We start from the raw sequence: 13,063 nt of genomic DNA, 5'->3' as shown, positions 1-13,063 counted from the left end.
TTAAATGATTCAAGAATAAACCTCAGGCTATGGTTTCAGTTAAGCAAGAACATCCCAAATTTGCAACCTCTTCAATTTTTAATCAGTGGTCTTCAGCTCGACTCTTGCAGAAGAAGAAAGCACACATCTTTACGTCTAAATTATCTCACTTAAACTTCAAAACCTTATCATATATAAGAGCTCAGGCCATAGATAAATTCAAAAATTCAACAGAAAAGGTCAAAGTGGTGGACCTTAAGGAGGATATTTAGGGAGATAGTTCTATGAATGAATTTGAAGGAAATTTCGATACCATGGAAGAGGATATAGAAGAATAATATGTCCATGAAATAATTTCGACACCATGGAAGAAAAAATTGTAAGGGAGAACACCTTCAAAGAAAATGTTGCCGAATATTTCCTCTCAAAAGAAAAATTTGCAAAAACAATTATGATAGAAGGGTTATCGATCAGTGAAAGTATGACCAAAGAAATAAAAGTAAGGGTATTGTACTCAAACCCTTTAGATTTATTAGCCCTAGCTACTAGGAATTACTTCAAAAAATGAAAATTTTGATCTTACATAATGAGAAACTGATGGCCAAATTAAAGAAATTGGTACATAAGCTCAGTAATCTAGGAGCCCTATTGGAAGCCATTGAATAAGAGGAGTATAAAACCAAGGTCGACACCTTATCATAGGGATATACAAAAGAGGGCAAGCATGATATAAACATGCTGGAGATAATGGAGAAAGCTAAATCTAGAAAGTTGTTATAGTGATGATAGGATTGAGATTCTAACTTTAGATCTCAGATCCTAATATTCAGGGAGTGGTTCAAACCACCTCATTGTGTGAAAGCCTATATGTATTAGGTTGTTCTCCACATAGAAATATAGCGTGAATTGCATGAGTGTGTGTACACTCTCCAGGTATTTCATTTGGAGAGCCATTTAATTAATAGAACATCGATTTTTAAGTTGGTATCACAGCCTGAAGTTGAGAGTGAAGCATGGACAACAGGCGTTGTGGACTGCGTCAACTAGTATGTGTGCCAGCATGAGGAGGTGTTTGCCGTGTTGAGCATTGTATTTGGTGTGATTGCGGGAGAAGCTGTGTTGTGAAGCAACATGAGTTTAGAAGCGAATTATCAATTTTGTAGTTGAAGGTGAGTTGCAACAAAGGAAGTTTGCACCGAGAAGCAGTGAAGGAGATCCCTGATCGTTGTTAGGAGAAAGCTTGCACTAGTCTATTACTGGATTGCTGGAGAACACGATGTTAGATGGTTAGTAATCGCTCTCAAGCAGGGCCAGTGTCCAATGCAGAGACTCATCTCTGTTTTCACACCGCAGATTTGAAATTGTCTTCTGGGTCATGCCGCAAACATTTTTGTTGTGGCAGATTGTTCAACGACGTGCCTGTCTTTGGCAAGATAACGTTGCCTCTGGAAAAGGAGGGAGAGATTCCCGTGCCTTACAAACCTAATGTTAATTTGGAGAAGGTGGAATTCGATAGTTTCTCCTTCGAAGAAACTTCAACAACATTGCATCTGAAGTTTTTTTCCTGGCAGCGAGGGTTTAGTCTGATGTTTGTGTTGTTTTTTTTAATTTTCAATTGTCTGGAAATTTTATTATCTTGAGTAACCTAGAAGGTGCAAGTTGTGGAGATTTGAAAAACAATTTGGAAAATTTTCTTGTAAATTATTATATGCCACAGAAAATGCAAATTTTTTTTGCTGATTGAACCCATCTTCAAAAATATGTGCATCAGAATTAGATATTGACAGTGTTTCTAGCTTGTAAGAGGTTGTTTAGTTGCTCGTCGCCAGAGCCGAGGGCACTAAAACCTACGTGGCACAGAAACCACAATCTACAAGGTTCTACAGTTGAAGAGTTGCCAAAGGGAGAAGTTTCCCGCCTGTGAGGTAGCGGGGTTGTTGGAGCTCGAGGACCATGTGGAGTTAGAAACAAATCTCGAAGAGAGATAAGCTGGATTATTTTCAATATGGCTGCACTTTTAGACATATTTGATCCTGATGATATATTTTTCATGAGACTTGGTGGTTTTATTAATGACCATGCTTATCAAGAGGTTCTATATGTTCTGAAACAACGTGAGACTGAAAACTCATGAGTTGTTTTTCAGGAAGGGTGTGAAGAAGAACAAAGGATTGAAGATCAATGGGACGAGTCAGATGAAGTTGATTGCAAAGATGTGGCAGAAGTAAACAAAACTGATGAGAATTTAAATTGTAATGATCCCATACTTGATTGTGAAACTGAAGACGCAATGATGGGTGATGAATGTGTGCCTGTAACTGAAATCTCTGACGATGAAAACACATCCATTATTGTAGAATCTGAAAGTATTCCTGATGCAAAAATAAAGTTTGATGAGATTTATATACCTCATGATGAATGGATCGATTTGATGATTGAAGAACATCTTATTGATAAATTACTATTTGGTGAGAAGGAAGGCCTATCCTCACATACAGATCAAATGCAGAACATGCTTGCAACAACAGAACTGGGTGAAGGCATAATTGTGACAACAGAAAGGGATAAAGTAGGGAGAGATGGTGAAATGAAAGCTCTCCTGAAGGAGCAGGATGATGAAAGTAAATGTGGTCCTCTTTATAAATCTGACATTGTTTTTTGTGCAGATATTGGGAGGCAAGAAACAACAACAAATTTTGAAGAAGAACTGAAGTTTCTTGAAGCATGGCTGAAAACACCATGTCTTTATGAAGTTAACAAAGAAGTTGCATTAATGAATGGTGAAGACATCATTGCTAACATTCAGCTGATTGACACTAGAAATAGTGAGAAGGAAAATTCTCCTATCCAGCCTGCCATAATTCTGAGGAGGACAAGAATTCAAGTGTTCCTTCACAGGGGAAGAACTGAGGAAAAGAGACATCACTATCTCATGGCGAGGAAAGTGAAGATGAAGCCTCAACTCAAGATGAACAAGCATGGACTCTCAAGCAAGAAGAAAAAAATGAAAACTTTGTTACCAAGTTTTTTTTTCATGTGTTATTGTTCAGTGCCCTTTCTCCATTAAGGGGGAGTGTTGGAGATAATGGAGAAAGCTAAATCTAGAAAGTTGTTATAGTGATGATAGGATTGAGATTCTAACTTTAGATCTCAGATCCTGATACTCATGGAGTGGTTCAAACCACCTCGTTGTGTGAAAGCCTATATGTATTAGTCTATTCTCCACATAGAAATATAGCATGAATTGCATAAATGTGTGTACACTCTCCAAGTATTTCACCTGGAGAGCCATTTAATTAATATAGCATCGATTTTTAAGTAAACGTAATTTTGGATAGTATCTTAATAAATACTTATGTGTTTCTTTAGTTAAAACCACATATGCCACAGTGGCAAAGCAAAGATGATTTGTTTGGTTTAGTGGTCATTAATAGGGAATGCCATAAACAAGTAATTGAAAAGATGAAACAACATTGATTTTCCATGTACCTTAGCTAGGAAGAAAAATGGAAGGGGGAGATAAATAAATGGAAATCTATCTTTCACAAAAAAATAGAAGTTAAAAGAGATGGCAATTGATTGGGAGGGCAAATCTCTGTCTGCCAAGTCCCTTCCAAAGTATACCCTATCTTTTTACATGATATTTTGTCCTCTTTCTCATTGAAATACATACGCTATGGGAAGCATCACGAGATTATTTCACTTGATAACTTTTTGGAGGTGTATCAATAGTCTAAAGCCTCAGATCAAAAATTGTTCTGTGAACTCTATTAGTTTAATTTTATTTTGACAAAATACAGTATGTGGGACCCCAAACCTTTCACGGGGGATGTGCAACTCTGCGTTGTTATTTCTTAGATGGATAATCTTATTAAGTGGAAAATACCTTATGAGTTTTATGGGAAGACGAAAACAAGGGCCTGTTTGACAGTAAAAGAAGAGTACCTTCTTTCAGGGTTGGTAGTTAATGACTTGATGAGATTAAGAGAAGGTGCAGCAAAACATGTCACGATGAGATTGAATCAAAGCTATTCACTAACACAATACCATTAAATGGCCCAAACATGCTCCGTGGAGGCCCTTAATGTGGATCAAGACATCTAGGAAGGGTTACTTATATCCCTTCATGACAAAAACCCTATGGGTTACTCCTTTTGTTTAGCACATAATCGGGCCTCTTCCTACACATATTTGGTATTGAAGCATGTGTCTCGTTTGGTAGGCCTCCGATTTCATTTACATCTTTTATGATTTCGAACATGATTCTAGAGTTCTCCACCCAGTGGGACAAGGAAGAAGAATGATTGAACTAGAATGCTATGGAAATGAACCCAGGGTATTATTATTTTGGATAATTCAGTTGCCCAAGATAAAAATGGGGCAACCTTCACACTGGTATTCCAGAAGTGGAATAGTGTTGCATGGGAACATGTAGCTAGACATTCTGGGGGGAGATGATGAGTCTCTCTTATGATAGTAATTTTACCATTAAAACCTTCAATTTTGGCTCGAGAATGTTATCATTCCCTACAACTAACCTATCTTATCTATTCTGACCTATCTTATCTATTCCAAGCATGCTGACATCTCAACAAGGTATTGTTTGCAAAACATATTGATCAGGACCGTGGGTTTTGAGCATAGATTAACTAACCACTAAGCATACGTGTGAACCAATCTAACTGGCACACCAACAAACTGACTTGTCTTATCTATTCCAAGCATAGGTATATTTGCATTTGTTTTCAAACCTTATCTTTTCTACTTATAAATGAATAACTAATTGAGTTCGTTGGTGTATGGCTTGCATAAGATCATAGGATGTATATATATATATATATATATATATATCTATCTGTGTGTGTGTGTGTGTGTGTATATATATATATATATATATATATATATATATATATATATATATAGATAATTATATTTGTGAGTAGAAAATACGAGGTTTGAAAACACATGTAAATGTACTTGTGCTTGGAATAGATAAGACAAGTCATATATAAGACATATATGTGTGAGATTTAAATAAAAGTCTGAAGCTTCTAAATTAAAGTTGAAAGAGTTTTGACTACAAGATTGCATATAGTTTCACATATCTCAGTTGTATTGATTGGGTATCCTATGGTAATCATTTTGATAAATCTATGTTATATTACATCTAGAGGTTGAAGCTTATTGGTGAAACATTTCAGTTAGTTCCATGCTGGCATGTCGACAAGGTATTGTTTGCAAAACATATTGATCAAGACCGTGGGTTTTGTGCATAGATTAAATAACAACTAAGCATAAGTGTGAACCAGTCTAAGTGGCACACCAACAAACTGTTATTAACCATCTTGACCATAAGAATATGGACTTGGATGAAGTTAGTTGTTCGACTATCCAAATGGCATATCTCTACCATTTTATTTATAATACTTATGACAATGGTCACGGTCAAATTTCGCAATAAGCAATTTGGTTGCATGGCAACTCAATCCTATATCGAACTTACACAAACATTTATAACTTAGTGGAAGACTCATTAATTTATTTGCAAAGGTTTTGGGTCGCTCTTCTATTTCATGGGAACTTTGTGCTCAAGTTGAAGCCCATTCATGGGAAGTAATTCACTTGGCGATGGAAAAAATGTTCGAAGATCCTAACAACAACCAGTTATACTTGACTAGTTACAGTCAAAGATGTTCATTTCAAAACACCCATAGGATCCTAACAACAAGCAAAACACTCATAGGATCCTAACAACAAGCAGTTATACTGGACTAGTTACACTCAAAGATGTTCATTTCAAAACACTCATAAGATATGTGCGCGATTGATCTAAGAGATACGAAGTATAGGGTTCATAAGTTAAAATGAATTATTCACAGTTCGTAAGTCCTAGGTTTGAAAATGGATTGGGTCGGCTAAGTCCCAACTAAGTTACGCTACATCTGTAAAAATTTACTATGTTTATCCTTTTGATCTCTGAAATTATTCAATATTATGTTTGGGTGATTGGATGGGTTCTACATCTGTATTTGTGTCATGCTCTAGTATGTTTTGTTAAGTTATTTGTTTTATTGAATTGTAACGAATAGTTAAACGATTCAGGACAGTGACTGATACTCGAGTTGGGCTCGCTGAGGGCATGGTCAAGTGCTAAATATTTTGCGTTGTTTCGATCGGTTAGTTTGTCTCATTTTCCAAGTCAGATTGTCGTATTCACTGAGTGGTTTGTTTTATGCATTAGAGTAGTCTGTCGTATTCGTTTTGAGTGGTTTGATTTTGTTCACATCAATGTTTCATTTATGTGTGACGAATATAATATGTTATATAAGGACCAATAATGTTTTATTTTCTATTTATAAATTTTCCTCTCGGCTTATGTGTGATTACATGAAATGCAAATAACGTGTTCATTTTTTTCCTTTTTCTTTGTAAGATTTAGTGTATATAGCTATTCGTTTGAAATATTATGTTTTGAAAGTAATCAGTGGCGTTTCATTCTAAAAAGTCTTAATATATATTAGCTGCCACAAATTTAGCAATTAAAACATTTTTATAATATTTTTGTAGTTTAGGGACTATTCTAAGTTTACCGCTTTGAAAATTGTTAGCTAATTGAGCAGTCATTATGTCTAAGGTAAAGAAGTAGGAACTTTAAAGCGAAATGGCCAACCTTCATGCACTTAAAATAAGCCATTTAATAAGTAAATGTCTTCACCTTTGTGTATATTGCATTGAGTCTTTAATAAGTTTAGTAACTGGTTGACAATTAATGGTCGATAATTAAAATACATAATATAAATCGCAATATTAAAACATCAATAAAAACACTCATCTCTATTGATTATATATATATATATATATATTCTTTTCATTATTAATAATAATAATACAAAGAGAGGCCGATAGGATTATTAAATTGGAATTATTGAATTTTTCTAGAAGAGTTAATTCGTTTGTGGAAAAACTCAGCGGTTACAATGAATTCTTACAGTAATGCCACTGCATAGCAATTTGCAGTACAACTGTTTTTCATGCCACATAGGTAGTGGTAAGGCAACCTTACAAGTGGTAAAGAGGGACACACGAATCTGAACATTTGAGAATATCAAAGATGAGATCTACATGAACTTGCAGAAGGGCCTCCCCTGGTCTGCCGGGTGTTATAAGAGTTGCAACTTTGACACTTGTGTGCAACAATGTGAAAATTTACTTCAGAAGTTACTCACAGTCATTGCATAAGATCCAAACCTGCTCAAATGACTGAAGAGAAAGTGGTGAGGTATTTTCGCTCACGCTACTAATGGGCTCTAAAATATGCCTCCAAATTATACCACATTAACATCAGACAACTTACCATTTTGTTCTTGTAAGCTTCAGGCATTGGAGTCAAAGCAACCTACATGACAAAAAAAAATATCATAATCCACTCAAGAAACTTAAAAAATCAATTGCCATTGGATGAAAGAAAATTTCAAATATGAGAAATAAAAATTAGCAAAAACACATATAATAAGCTACACTTGTATATTTAGAGTATCATCGAATGCAACAAAATGTAATGATATTCTATACGATTTACGAGACTCTCAGCATAATCATATAAAGTTAAGCAAAAACAAAGAAAACATCAAATATAGCAAACATATAATGTAACAACATATAATGATATTCAAGATAATGTAACATATAATGTAACAACATATAATGATATTCAAGATAATTAACCAACATATAATGATATTCAATATAAATAACCACCGTAAAATATAATGATATTCAATTTAATTAACCAACCTCTCCATCGTTAATTTGAACCTACAACCTTGGTGGTACAGTTAAAGCATTAAACCTTCAACTTTCAATTGAGAAGTACACGCTTGTATTGAGGGCACTTTACCAACGATTTCGAATGCTCTAAATAACATATTTAATTATCAAAATGGAGATCTGATGTTTTGGTATCTGGTTATTTACTTATATTTAATTATCGAAATGGAGAAGTGATTTTTTCCACTTGCTAGGTTATTCAAAAGAACAGTTTGGTAAGAAGAGTCCATATAGTCACCAGAAACAGGATAATTTGGTGGGAAGAGTCTATACAGTCACCAGTACTTCGTGGAGCATGAGACTTTACTTTTCAATGTAACCTGTGTGGCAAAGTCAAGCATACATCTAATGGAGCATGACACTTGAAACTGCCACGGTGGGAAAGGCTATGCATTAAACCCTTGAACCTTATTGGAAAAGTTTGAGCATGTTTTTATTCGAGAATGGGTGTTTCCCTCATTTCATTCAATTGAGTAACTTCGGTGGAAAACTAAGGATGAATGTTTCGTTTTTATTCAAGAATCAATAACCTGTACAGAAACAGAGCCTATTATTCAGAAGAAATGCCTGTACAAAAACAGGGCCCATTATTCAGAAGACTGTAGTGCCGAGAAAAAACCAGACCCCTCAAATTGAGGATTAAAAATGCTATTGCGTTAAAACCTTGGAACTTGGTGGGAACACTGAGAATTGAGTATTTCTTACCTCTCGGTCAAGTTTCTCCCACAATTTAGACATATCACAGACAGATTTGGAGCACACTGGACAAGCAAATCTGCAAGAACAGAAACTCACTGATCATTACCTTTTTATAATAATCACCAAAACAAAACAAAGTAGCTTCTATTCAACTACTTGCAACAGCTATGGACATAACCTTCCAGAGAGTCCATTTTCAAATCTTAATGGATCCAATCGTATTAAAACGGTATTACATACTTCAGAGAAAACAGTGGGGAACATGCCCACTATTTCCAAAGCTTTAACACAAGCATCATCAACATCTGTTATCGATAAGGAACTTACTTGTTCTATATGCCTGTGTACTTAGAATATTCGTTTTTTTTACATTGTTATTTCAATGATTTATCTGTATTCTAACAACAGACAACAAAATCCGAAACTTCTACCTATAAATCTATGTGCAGATGTCGTTGTGGAGCCGAAGCAATTAGCGTGTAGCCACTTCTTTTGTTTGAAATGTGTGCCAAAGGTGAGATAAACAAAGCACTCATTTGCATTATTAAATCAATATATTTTTGAAAGAACATATATAATTGATTCAGGCTGCCATTTCTGTGAATTCTGCTGGTGCAGGTAATTACATTGTCTGAGGAGTGCCCTATCTGTGTGCAACACAAGGGCAACCAGGTCTTTAAACTTTCTGGAAGGAGAGATTTATAATTTGATTATTACCCTTGGGAAAGAGAGCCAGTCCCACACCAAATGTGTGGTAGTTATACAAAATATACATCATGATACTCAGCTTGGTCCATTTCTCAGATGGCACCGGGTCTAATATATAAAAGGAGGCATTGCATATAGTGAACACGTTCTTCAAACACCATGTATAGCTATTGAATCTGAAAGTTCACACAGTCCTTCAGTCCAGGCATATAGAAGAACTATCAGAAACAGGACCTTGAAAACAGTGGCCAGACCATACCAACATTCAGATTCCATCAGTCACATAACAGTGGCCAGATTGTGGACTATCATGGGCAGTTTCTATTTATTTGCAGCCTGACCAATCCACCTAAATGCAGCGATCTGCAAAAGAGGAGTAATTCAATTCCCATTTTCTTCAGGGAAAAGCTACATATTGTTGGAATTTAGAAGCACCTTAAGCGGCTAAAAAATGCTTATAGTCTTGCAGTACCGGCAAAACATCAATGAAATAGGAAAATTTCTCAGCCAATCCTAATACTGATCCTACACATTAAGAGATGTTGTTCAATCAAGGCATTTGCCATGTATTTCACTCACTTAATTTACCCTTTCCAGACCCTTCTAAAAGGCTGACTGGACTCCATATGGCTTTGTAATAATTTATGATATATTAAGTATCATGTGAACAATGCACAATTTTTTTTTCTTTAATATGCTATATGCGGGTGTACTCACTGTGCTTGTGCATTTCTGCACATTTTAGGGATGTTGAAAAGCAGGCATTGCATATAGTGAACACGCTCTTCAAACACCATGTATAGCTATTGAATCTGAAAGTTCACACAGTCCTTCAGTCCAGGCATATAGAAGAACTATCAGAAACAGGACCCTGAAGACAGCGGCCAGACCATACCAACAATCAGATTCCATCAGTCACATAACAGTGGCCAGATTGCGGACTATCATGGGCCGTTTCTATTTATTTGCAGCCTGACCAATCCACCTAAATGCAGCGATCTGCAAAAGAGGAGTAATTCAATTCCCATTTTCTTTTTGTACAAAGTTAAGAAGATCGAAATGGAGTTTGATGTGAAAGGAGAAAGAATGTGGGCAGTTTGAATATAATTTTAGCCTTACCAACCCATATAATTTCATGACCGGAAACGAAAGGCTTTGAATGACCTCACCTCATACCTATCCTTAGGTGTCGAATTGTTAGTATGACCTCACCTCCTAACTATCCTTAGGTGTGGAATTGTTAGTATGTCAGTTTCTCCCTCCACAAATGATGCAAAGAAGGCCCTTCAAGATGCCATATCCAACCTCTAAAGGCCTCCCAAGTGCTCCTTTCCTCCACAAAACCAGTAAGTACAATCTCTATGTATCCTCCAAAATGGGTAAGTGGACTTTCAAAGTGAATGCTCAGCATCAAAAGCCCCAAATAGTCGATCTACTTCACTCATCATGTAAGAACGCCAATTCTTCCCTTAGCAATGGATGTATAAGTTTTTTGTTGTCACATCCGTATAACTCATGAACAAATTTGAAATTTCCAAAGGGGCCAACCCCAAGTCTCACATGCACAGGTCGGCCCAATTCATATTTAATAAACAGATCAGCCCAGTTAGATGATACAAACCTCAAAGGTCTAGAGAAACCATCTGGATGAAAAGAACAGTTTACATAGATTACTAAGCATGGTCTAGTACAATGGTCACACTTTTGACCAACCATGATACATAATACAAATCATCACGATGACACAACTGATCATGGAACCATGGGCTCTAACATTATCTAGAAATATGCATGAGATAGGCTCAGATGTTGGAACAAATTTAGCGAAGAAAGTACACTAAAGTGAAAATGAAAGGTAAAAGTGTTGAACTCCATCATTCTGCAATTCAAATAAAACCCTCGATAGCGCGTAAAATAAGGGCCACTGTGAAATAGTAAGCTTCTTTCCTCCTTCATTCAAACAGGAAAGCAATATATATGTCTCCATAAAGGATGAAACTTAAGGATCCTTTCATCAGCAGTAGTTTTTCTTCTAGTCAAAGCCCTAAAACCTTGTGATTCAGCCACTGGCCCATCAACTTATCAGCCAAAAACTTTTGAACAAATAAAAGAGCCTTACTCCTGGGAAATGGAACAGTTATTTTCTTTGACACTTCTAATAACTTCATGAGGAAACATACTCTCTCTGGTTGATGAGCTCCATGCTTTGAGGTCTTAGCTACAGGGGCTTGGAACACCACGGTTTTTTTCTCAAGGCTGGATTTAGGGTAAAAATTGACCACGTGATGAAAGCTACCTGCAGCGAGTTGGTAACAGGGGTCAAAACCCTAGCTGTAGTGGAGAAAGCCGCCTCTCTTCATAACCAAAAAAGACGCAGCAGCAATACTTGCATTCAACAGACCGATGGATAGAATGAATGAAAAGAAAATGAACACAGAAATAGAGAATGCAGATAGTAATAGACAGATTTCAGGTGGAGAAAACCCTCCTATGGTATAAGAACTCCACAACCAAATACATCCCCGGTTTGCAGGTTTGTTTTAATCATACTCAAAATCGAATTCATCCACAGAATTCCCACTTTGGACATAACTGTATTTACCAGAAACGGAAATAGCTATAGTTATTCTCTTTCATCTTGCTCTTCTCAATTTCTGCCTTTCTCCCAAAAGAAAATGAAAATTCCTATTTGTTTTTCCCTAATCATGACCTTGAATTTATAAGCATTCGACGTTTGGGGATAAAGCTACGCATTCATGCCTCAGGACATGGCTTTCCAACTGCACCCTTTCGTAGAAGAGGGAACATATGCAATTGTGTATGTTTCATGGAAGCTATAAAAAAGGCTTGTACTAATCTAGTATTGCGGAGAGTTTGAATAAGATAACAGTCCATAACCACAGAGAAGATAGGTGGTTAAGGCATTATTGTGGAACAAAAAATTTTCATATATAAATAAACATCCAAAGACTAAGAAAGAAGCCATGAACAAACTTGCCTGGAGCGATGACCTCTGTCACGGCTAAACTTGCAGGTAAAAATAGGCTGATGAACTTTTCCTTGCGCTTGCAAAATGTGAGGACTGTCTTCAGGGCGTCAGGGATTTAGGGTAAAAATTGACCACGTGATGAAAGCTACCTGCAGCGAGTTGGCAGCAGGGGTCAAAACCCTAGCTATAGTGGAGAAAGCCGCCTCTCTTCATAACCAAAAAAGACGCAGTAGCAATACTTGCATTCAACAGACCGATGGATAGAATGAATGAAAAGAAAATGAACACAGAAATAGCGATCACCTCTGTCACAGGTAAAAATGGGCTGATGAACTTTTCCTTGCGCTTGCAAAATGTGAGGACTGTCTTCAGGGCGTCAGGCTGTCCAACAAACTGGAAAACAAACCGTGGATCAGGTTCTGCTCTAACATCCAAAGGAACCCCAGAACAGTTAGACGACGCCGCCATTCCCTCGCAGAACATAAATATCCACGACGCCACTCCCTCAGAACTGTTCCGCTCGCCACTCCCTCGCAGAACCATCCCGCTCTATTCTGACGCTACCTATCACACGAGACTGAAAAACTCCTGGTTTTGCCATTCGAAATCCGATGCCACGTGTCAGCACGAGAGCCAAAGGAACGACAAAAGTCTGTTCCAAAGGAAGGCCTATCGGCCTAATAAATATAATAATAAAATTATAGTTTAGTTAGTTTTATTATATTTTTAGTTTTAGCAGTGTGGGACATATCATGAAGTGTATTGACGCTTATTATATATTGATGCCTATAGGTGTTTAATAGCCATTTAGTTTATATCATTAAGCTAGTTACTATGTGGATGATATGGATTTAACCTCCA

The 13,063-nt window shown here is 36.6% G+C and overlaps 2 long non-coding RNA genes across 2 annotated transcripts; both read right to left on the bottom strand.

Moving 5' to 3' along the window:
- Nucleotides 1-6,897: 6,897 nt before the first annotated feature.
- Nucleotides 6,898-8,584, bottom strand: LOC149143113 (uncharacterized). Its single transcript, XR_016265086.1, has 3 exons — nucleotides 8,512-8,584; nucleotides 7,334-7,375; nucleotides 6,898-7,239 (listed from the first exon to the last, which is right to left on the bottom strand). It is a non-coding gene; the product is annotated as an uncharacterized LOC149143113 (long non-coding RNA).
- A 3,637-nt stretch (nucleotides 8,585-12,221) lies between these two features.
- LOC149143112 (uncharacterized) lies at nucleotides 12,222-12,858 on the bottom strand. The gene is made up of 2 exons (XR_016264229.1): nucleotides 12,506-12,858; nucleotides 12,222-12,351 (listed from the first exon to the last, which is right to left on the bottom strand). It is a non-coding gene; the product is annotated as an uncharacterized LOC149143112 (long non-coding RNA).
- Nucleotides 12,859-13,063: the final 205 nt, after the last annotated feature.

The sequence above is a fragment of the Pinus tabuliformis genome, chromosome X, assembly GCF_031772625.1.
Source record: "Pinus tabuliformis cultivar Carrire ecotype Pingquan chromosome X, CPIR1, whole genome shotgun sequence".
Taxonomy (NCBI): Eukaryota; Viridiplantae; Streptophyta; class Pinopsida; order Pinales; family Pinaceae; genus Pinus; species Pinus tabuliformis.
The sequence above is the reverse complement of the archived record's forward strand: the minus strand, read 5'-3'. Positions and strand labels throughout refer to the sequence as shown.